Source organism: Macaca fascicularis, chromosome 14 (genome assembly GCF_037993035.2).
Source record: "Macaca fascicularis isolate 582-1 chromosome 14, T2T-MFA8v1.1".
NCBI lineage: Eukaryota > Metazoa > Chordata > Mammalia > Primates > Cercopithecidae > Macaca > Macaca fascicularis.
The window spans coordinates 29,920,845-29,929,704 of NC_088388.1; positions in this window are offsets into that span (position 1 = coordinate 29,920,845).

Genomic DNA, 8,860 nt, shown 5'->3' on the forward strand with positions numbered 1-8,860 from the left:
CTTCTCTGTAGAGTCCCTCAGTGAAACTGCTGAAGCGCAACACTGTAAACTTCCTCAGAGCTCTATTGTTTGAATGATTCTCTGAATCACTGCTGTAGATGCTTTTGAGGTCTGAACAAAGGATTTTTACAGCCGCACTCTTACCTTCATCATTTAATGGTGTTTTCCTGGGAATGTCCTGGAGTTTTTCTTTGCCTGGAAGCCATTTTTTCACAGTAGCATCATTTGCCATCTGGGGAAGCTGGGAATTTTCAAAACTTGCAAGTTCCAGATTTTTTTTCTTAAGTCCTTCCTTTAGATGATCTCTTTCTTTTCACATTTTGATATAATCAGCAAGAAAACATTAGTTAGCACCTTCAACAGTCTACCATGAAATATCCTTAGCTAGAACACTCAGCTGGTTAGGCACAATTTCTACTTTGCACATTACTGCAGGTGACAATGTTACTGAACTGCTGCCACTACATAACAAGGACTCTTTTCCTCCAGTTCACAAAAACATGTTCCTCATTTCCCTTTAAGCTCTCCCCTGCAGCCTTCTCAAGGGCCAACATGATTCTACTAATGGTTTCTTCAAAGGCTCTAGTCTTTTTTTTTTTTTTTTTCTTTTTGAGACGGAGTCTCGCTCTCGTTGCCCAGGCTGGAGTGCAATGGCATGATATCTCGGCTCACCGCAACCTCCACCTCCAGGATTCAAGCAATTCTCCTGCCTCAGCCTCCCGAGTAGCTGGGGTTACAGGCATGAGCCACCACGCCCAGCTAATTTTGTATTTCTAGTAGGAATGGGGTTTCTCCATGTTGATCAGGCTGGTCTCAAACTCCCGACCTCAGGTGATCCGTCCGCGTCGGCCTCCCAAAGTGCTGGGATTACAGGCGTGAGCCACCGCATCCAGCAAAGACTCTAGTTGTTGACTAACATTGTCCTCAAAGTCCTTCCAGCTTCTACCCTCTGCTCAGTTCTAAAACCATTCCAACATTTTAGGTTTCTGTTATGGAAAAACTATTCTTTTTAATAAAATTTGTGTTAGTTGTCTATCGCTACATAATGTAGGAAGGGAGGGGAAACTTCACCCTCAGAAGATTTGCTGAAAAATCACCTGAACAAAGGCAGATTAATAGGAGAAAAGACGTGTAAATTTATTTAATATAAGTTTTACATTACACAAGAGTCTTCAGAATGAAGACCCAAAGGTACGGAGGAAACTGTCTATTTTTATACTTAGGGTCAATGAAGTATGAACAGCCATGTAGAAATATGATTGAAGAAAAAAGGGTATGATCTAATGCTAATGCCAGGGTTGTTTGAACCAGAGCAACTCCATCTTGAATAGGGGCTAGGTAAAATGAGGCTGAGACCTACTGCGCTGCATTCCTAGATGGTCAGGCATTTTAAGTCATAGGGTGAGATAGAAGGTGAGCACCAGCTACAGGTCATAAAGACCTTGCTGATAAAACAGATTGCAGTAAAGAAGCTGGCCAAAACCCACCAACACCAAGATGGCAATGAGAATGACTTCTGGAGGTTCTCACTGCTACACTCCCACCAGCGTCACGACAGTTTATAAATGCCATGGCAACGTCAGGAAGTTACCCTATATGGTCTAAAAAGGGTAGGCATGAATAATCCACCCCTTGTTTAGCATATAATCAAGAAATAACCATAAAAATGGACAGCCAACAGCCCTCAGGGCTGCTCTTTCTTTTATTCCTCTACTTTCTTAATAAACTTGCTTTCACTTTACGGACTCACCCTGTATTCGTTCTTGGATGAGATCCAAGAACCCTCTCTTGGGGTCTAGATCGGGACCCCTTTCTGATAACACTAACAGACTGTGTGGGGAGACAGCAGGGCCTGCCTGTCTAGATTCTTCTTGGCCTTTCTGTGCAACATTCCTTCCTTCTAGGTACAGGGTAGGACTTTCTCTAGAATGGGGGTCTTATGACCCACAGTCAAGCAAGGTAAGTCAGATAATTTCTTTATGGCCAGTTTTTACACAGAAATGTGGGGGGGGGGGATGTTAGAGTAATACTTTTAAGTTTTATGACTGGCTTTGGGGAAAAAGGTTCTGGTATCTATGACCCACCTTGAGAAAGAGGAATTCTCATTTCTATGGCTTGCCTTGGGGGAGAATGAGGGGCTAGAGACAGGAACGTGGGAGAAGGTCAGAGAGAAACTTGTGCTTCCGAAGCCTTCATTCTGGGGTATCATTTTCTGAGCCCAAACAATAACAAATTACCCCAAAACTTTGAGTCATCTTGGGGGCTGGTCATCACACTTGGCATTGCCGTTGTCTTCTCATTGTCGGTAGCATGGCTCTAAGGCATCTCCAAGATGCTCAGCAGCTGGCAGATGCGGAGAATAGGGCAGTTTGCAGCTGCAGCTGTTTTCTGAGTGCATGTGAGGCTTCCAGAAATAGTGTATTCCTAAATAAACAGGTGTCAGCTGTTATGTGGCTGATAGCCCTTAAGTCTTTAACGTTTGAACTCTACGCAAAATGAGGAAACCTGGGTTCAGAGAGGTGAAGAAACTTAAGGTTTACACAGTCAGAAGCTAGCTGAGTTGGGATTCAAACTCAGAGCTTTCAGATTGGATATTACCATATTCACCTGTGGTTTGAATAATTAATATCCCCCTAATTGCCTGATTCTAAGTAACTTTACCTGTCTTTTCCTTCCAGCTGTGAAATCTATTTCTATCCCCTTCACCTATGCCAAATAGAAGAGCCGAGTTTAGTAAGAGGCATAACATAGTACATTTAATTTTAGAAAAACCTTTAAACATTGAAAAGACAACAGGGTGGAATTTCGAAGTCCACTGCTTTAGGAAAGGTAATGCACCACTTCAGTTGATCCCATTCTTATGTAATTAGACTGTCACTTCAGTAACTCATTTCATTTTCCCCAATAAGCCCCTGAGATCACCTGAATCTCATCTCATGCTGTTATCATATTAGCTAACATCTTATCCCATTAACGTCAGTGCAGTGAAATATAGTATCTCCCAGCCCATCCCAGCCCTGCCAAAATATAAAGAATGAAGCCTTTATGGTTGAGCCTGACTCTTTTCCTCAGAAGCCTGTTGGAGAGGGATATACAAAATAATTCCATGGCCCAATTCCCTTCTGAATATTTTCATTTCATCCAGTGCTTACAAGCAAATGCTTTGCTTCTTGGTAACATCACAATGCTTTAAACACCCCAATCCCTATAAGCATATGTAAAGATAACTTCGGAGAATCCCTGATCAAGAGGTTTTCATTACGCTCATGGAGTATCATACTTGCTAAATAGTTCCTGTGAGTATAACAATAATAACATACCCCATTTTTATATTCATCATTTTATTCACTGTAAGAATTCAAAAGATTTCATTGATTGTTGTTTCAGTTTTCTTCAGGCACTTTCTATAGTCTCTGCTAGTGGAGTTTCCATTTTACCAGTACGGAAATAAAAGGCCAAGAGAGTGATTTAAAAGAACATCCAGTCAATTGTGAGTTAATCTCTGACTTCCTGCCTGGTCCCCAAGCCAGCTCCCTAACCCCTGGGTGGTGCTCATTCTTTTTGGCAAAATGATGTTTTCAAACTCCTCTTCTTGAAAATGCTTTCTCAGGGGTGGTCTTCGCTTTTACCCGAGTGGACTTCGGGTAATGGAGGCAGACACTTAATCATCTGTGAAATCAGCCCTCTTTGGGAGTGAGAAAAATCCCTAAATTTGCCTTCCATTACTCCAGTTCGAAAAGCAGTCACCTCTGGACTGGAAGTAATTAAAGTCTTTGTATTTCAGCGGTTAGTGCACTGCCCTTGTAAATCAGGGATTATGAGGGAAAATCTCCCCAAGGCTTGTTCTCTCCATTTATTTATTTATTTTGGAACTCAGGTGCAGATAGGACAGTTAATCATACTACTCAGATCATAACCTGTCTTTAGTTTATGCAAGTTATCTTATTTTAGGTAATTTTAATTTAATTTTTCTTTTATCTACAGACTCCCATGCTCATTCCCCCAACTTCTTCCCACAGAAACTCACTCTAATGTGTTTGATAAATATCCTTGAGTATGTATCTATCTTTAAAAAGTGTTGTAATTATTTTGTTTATGCACGTGTTAGTCCTTACATAAATATGGCAGTAAGGAATGTTGTTTTTGTCTTTTTTTTTTAATACAATGCTGAGATTGTTAAAATCTTGGATGTGCACTCCTTGACAACATTTGGTATTATCTGACTTTCTAATTTTTGGTATAAAGTGATAACTTGTATTATTTTTGCATGTCTCGGATTACTTCTAAAGATGCGTGGTTCTTTATATTCTTGTTATATGAGCAGTGTGTTCGTAGCTTTTGCTTATTTTTGATTGAGTTCTCTGACATTTCATGATTGTTTTCATAGAATTTTCTTGTTTCTTCTGAGTAATTAATCCTGGTCAGTTTTAGACATTGTAAATATCTTCTCCCAATCTGTCACCTGTCCATTATCATTGTCTATAGTAGTGTCCTTTTTGAACGGAGATCTTATGTTCTGACATAGTCAAATCCATTCTGTTTAAAAAGTCTATCTCTACTCTGAGATTATACATATACACTCCAATATCTTCTTCCTTTATCTTTATGATTTTACCTTTCACATTAAGTTCCATCTAGAAGTTACCTTAGTATATGGTTTGAGATAGGGGTCTAACTTAACTTTTTTTTTTCCATAGAGTGAGGCATTTTTCTTAATATATTGACTCAATTTATAATCTTATCTATGAATAAAGAAATTTGTATTGTGGGAGGTATCATAATGATGGAGGTAAGAGTAGAGAGTGAGGGACAGGTGACAGGTGACTTATTTCCCCTAAGTATGCTCTCTAAAAGTGGTACCTTTTCAAAAATGTTTTAAGACAACATATAGCCATAGTAGTTAGACTATGATGACAAGACATTAGAGGAGTGGAGTTGAGGATGGAAGAGGCCTCAGTTCAAGAAACATAGATAAGCCAGAGGGCCCACAGACGTAGTCAAAATGAAGAAGAGCCATCCTGAAAACGCTGAGGCAGCCTCTTCTGATGGGGAGGAATGAGGAGTGAGAATAGGTAGTTTCAGAGTGGGTCATTCCTTCAGTCGTTAACTTATTCATTTAGTAAGTGTTGGTAGGCTGGACACAGTGGCCCAGGCCTGTAATCCCAGCACTTTGGGAGGCCGAGGCGGGTGGATCATGAGGTCAGGAGATTGAGACCATCCTGGCCAACGTGGTGAAACCCCATCTCTACTAAAATACAAAAAAATGAGCCAGGCTTGGTTTCGTGCACCTGTAGTCCCAGCTACTGGGTAGGCTGAGGCAGGGGAATCACTTGAACCTGGAAGGTCGAAGTTGCAGTGAGCCGAGATCACACCACTGCATTCCATCCTGGTGACAGAGCAAGACTTTGTCTCAAAAAATAAATAAAATAAAATAAAATAAAATAAATAAAATATAGTGTTGATTACTTTCCGTAGGCCAGATCCTCTCCTAGGCTCTGAAGATGCACCTGCAAAACAGAGTCATGAGTGCTGCCAGTGCATTTATATTTTGAGCATATGTTAACATTCTTCTATTTCTGTTCACCCTCCATACTACCATCAGAATCATTCTTTCAAAATGCAAATTTAATTAAGATATACTCATCTTCTAAATATCCATTAGATTTCCATTGCCTACTGCAAACTCAGCATGGTATGCAAGGTCCTCTTTGATTTGATCACCTGTTTACCTCTCCAACTTCATCTCTTGCTGCTCCCTCAACTCTACACCTTGGTTCCCCATAGACCAAGGGGAATGTTTTGTATGTGCGAAACATCTGGTGACCTCAAATAAGGCAATTCCCCCATTTTCTTATGAAATGACCATACAAGAAAACTTGTATGGCCAACTTGAGTGTATAAATGTTTGGGGATATAGCTGAAAATTTCCAGTGTTTCCTTGTAATATTTCATGTATTAATTTAGTTAAATATATTTTAAATTAAATATTATATAAAATATTAATTTAGAAACATTGATTATTTTTGTGTCTCAAATTTCATGAATGTTTATTCCAGCTCTTCATAGGCAGTTCTGACAATGTCTTCATCATCACTAGAGCTACATTTTGAGTCACAGAACACAGCTTTTCAAGGCATACCATCTTCACAGCTTTCTACATTCTTTGTAACATAGGACTTTTTGAAATGAAATGATACAGCCACTGGAATTTTTAGCACAAGTCATACATATACCTTTATATAACAACAGGACATTTTTTGAAAGTCCCTTATAGGCTGGGCGCGGTGGCTGATGCCTGTAATCTTAGCACTTTGGGAGGCCGAGGTGGGCAGATCACCTGAGGTCAGGAGTTCGAGACCAGTCTGGTCAACATGGTGACACCCCATCTCTACTAAAATACAAAAATTAGCTGGGCACGATGGCAGGTGCCTGTTATCCCAGCTACTCGGGAGGCTGAGACAAGAGAATCGCTTGAACCCAGGAGACAGTGATTGCAGTGAGTCGAGATTGTACCACTGCACTCCAGCCTGGGCGGGGCTGAGCGAGACTCCGTCTCAAAAAAAAAAACCCAAAAAAAGAGAAAAATCCATTCCTCATAGGTGAGAATATATATATTCTCCACAATGTAGCCATGTGCTATGTTGTTGCTTTTTAAAAGTGGTCTTTAAAAGGCTACTTTACAATGACATGCACCCCTAAGGATTTTGAGGACATACCCCAGGCAAGGAATAATACTGAGTCTTTACATCAATCTGTCTCTCTCCCTGTCCTTAGGGCTCTGGGCTCAGTGTGCCTGCTTTCCTTCTTTGCCTCTTTCCCTCTTAGCAAACCCTGCTCTCAGGCTCTGCAGGGCAGAGGGGCAAAGAGCACTGGATGAAGAGAGACTCGGTTGTGAGTGAGCTCCCTCTTTCAGTCCCAGCTATTCTGGGAAGCATTATTGGGAGCCCAGGAATGCGTGCACATGCACATGCATGCACACACACTCTCTCTTTCTCAACCAATTTCATCTACTTCCGTAAATGGTAATTATTTTATTTAAAATAAAGTAACCTGGAGATCACCTCATAAAATGAGAGACTTGGGGAAGAAATCGACTATAAGATAGCCCTTTTCTGAAAAATAATTTGGGGCCAGAATCTTGCATGGCATTTGGCATTAGGAGTGATTCGTTTCTATGGTTCCCTAAACCATGCCATGCTTTGCCGTACCTCCATGGCTTTGCACTTGCTCTTCCCTCTCTTGTAATGGCCACCTCATCTCCTCTCCCAACCACTGCCTACCCCTGTGCCCAGCAGTGCCTCTGTTCTCATGCTTCCTAAATCATAAAGTGGCCATGTATCTCCCCTACTGTGCAGTGAACTCTGCAGGAGAATGGGCCGTATCTGTTGACTCTGATGTCCTCAGCACTCAGGGTAGCATCTAGTGCCTAGTTTTCTTTCTTGAAACTTCAAGTGGTGGGCCGAGAGTAAAACATGATTGAAAGGATCACTATATGACTTATTGCCCCAACTGGGATACCTTGAGAATGAAATGGAGCACTACTGACAATCGTGCCAGAACACTAGGTAAAGACCAGAACTGTCCTAGGTAAAGTGTGATGTACAGTCATCTTACTAACCAAGGGAAACAGCCTTAGCCTTAGATTTCTAGTCTCCCAGTAATCATCTTAGATCAATAGTTTGTCTTTCTTGGGTCCAGCCTCCTTCCAGCTAGTTCCTTCCTCCTTCCATCTTTTTTTTCCTCTCTTCTTGCTCAGCAAGAGTGTCCAATCTTGCCAAAGCATAACCCTACAATTCTCACCTTTACTTCACAGGTAATTTCAGGATAGTAGGAGTCCATAAATCTCAATGCAAAGTGTACAATGGGTGGGGTAGGGTGGGAAGTGTCTTGATTGTAGTTCTTCTGAGGGCTAAAAACTCAAGATCTTTTAATTTCCTTCCTTAGAAACAGTCCTAGTGACTCAGAGAAAATGCTCAGTAAAGAAAAACTCTTAGAATTATCCTAACGTGTTTACTCTGCCTTCATCCTGAAATCCATATAGACCCTAAGGCACATTTGAGACATGACAAGATTCAGAGTTGAACTGAAAGGAATCACTGCATCATGCAAGAAAGAAAAAGTTGATCTGCAGTGAAAAATGCCCTTCTGAGTCAGTGGAAGCTGTGTATCATGACAGCTAAAGAGTAAGCATTTCAGAACCTGAGAAATCCGAATTTGAATCCTGGCTCCACCACCTACTTAGCTGGGCAACTCTGAGCACATTATTTAGCCTCTTTAACTTCAATTATCGTACATGTAAAATGGGGAGGGAGTGGTCATATCGGACCCACTTCATAGGCTCATTGTGAGGATTAAATGAGATAATGCATTTAGCCCTGTGCCAAGCAATAATAAACACTCATTCAGTGCAAGCTATTACTTTATATGCACATGAGCAGAAGTTACAAGCACACCTGTTTTGTCTGGATGCAAATAGTTATACCAGGCTTTCTTTTTCTTTTTCTTTTCTTTTCTTTTCTTTTTTTTTTTTTTTTTAAGACAGGGTCTTTCTCTGTTACCTAGGCTAGACTGCAATGATGCAACCTCACTATAACCTCAAAATTCTGGACTCAAGCCATCCCCCTGCTTTAGCCTCCCTGAATAACTAGGACTACAGGCGTGTGCCACCACACCTGGCTAATTTTAAAATTATTATTATTATTTTGTGGAGACAGTGTCTCACTATGTTGCTGGGGCTGGTCTTGAACTCCTGGCCTCAAGCCATCCTCCCACCCTGACCTCCCAAAGCACTGGGATTATAGGTGTAAGCCTCTGTGCCTGACCATTACGCCAGGTTTAATTATCAGAGCAGTGGGTTGAG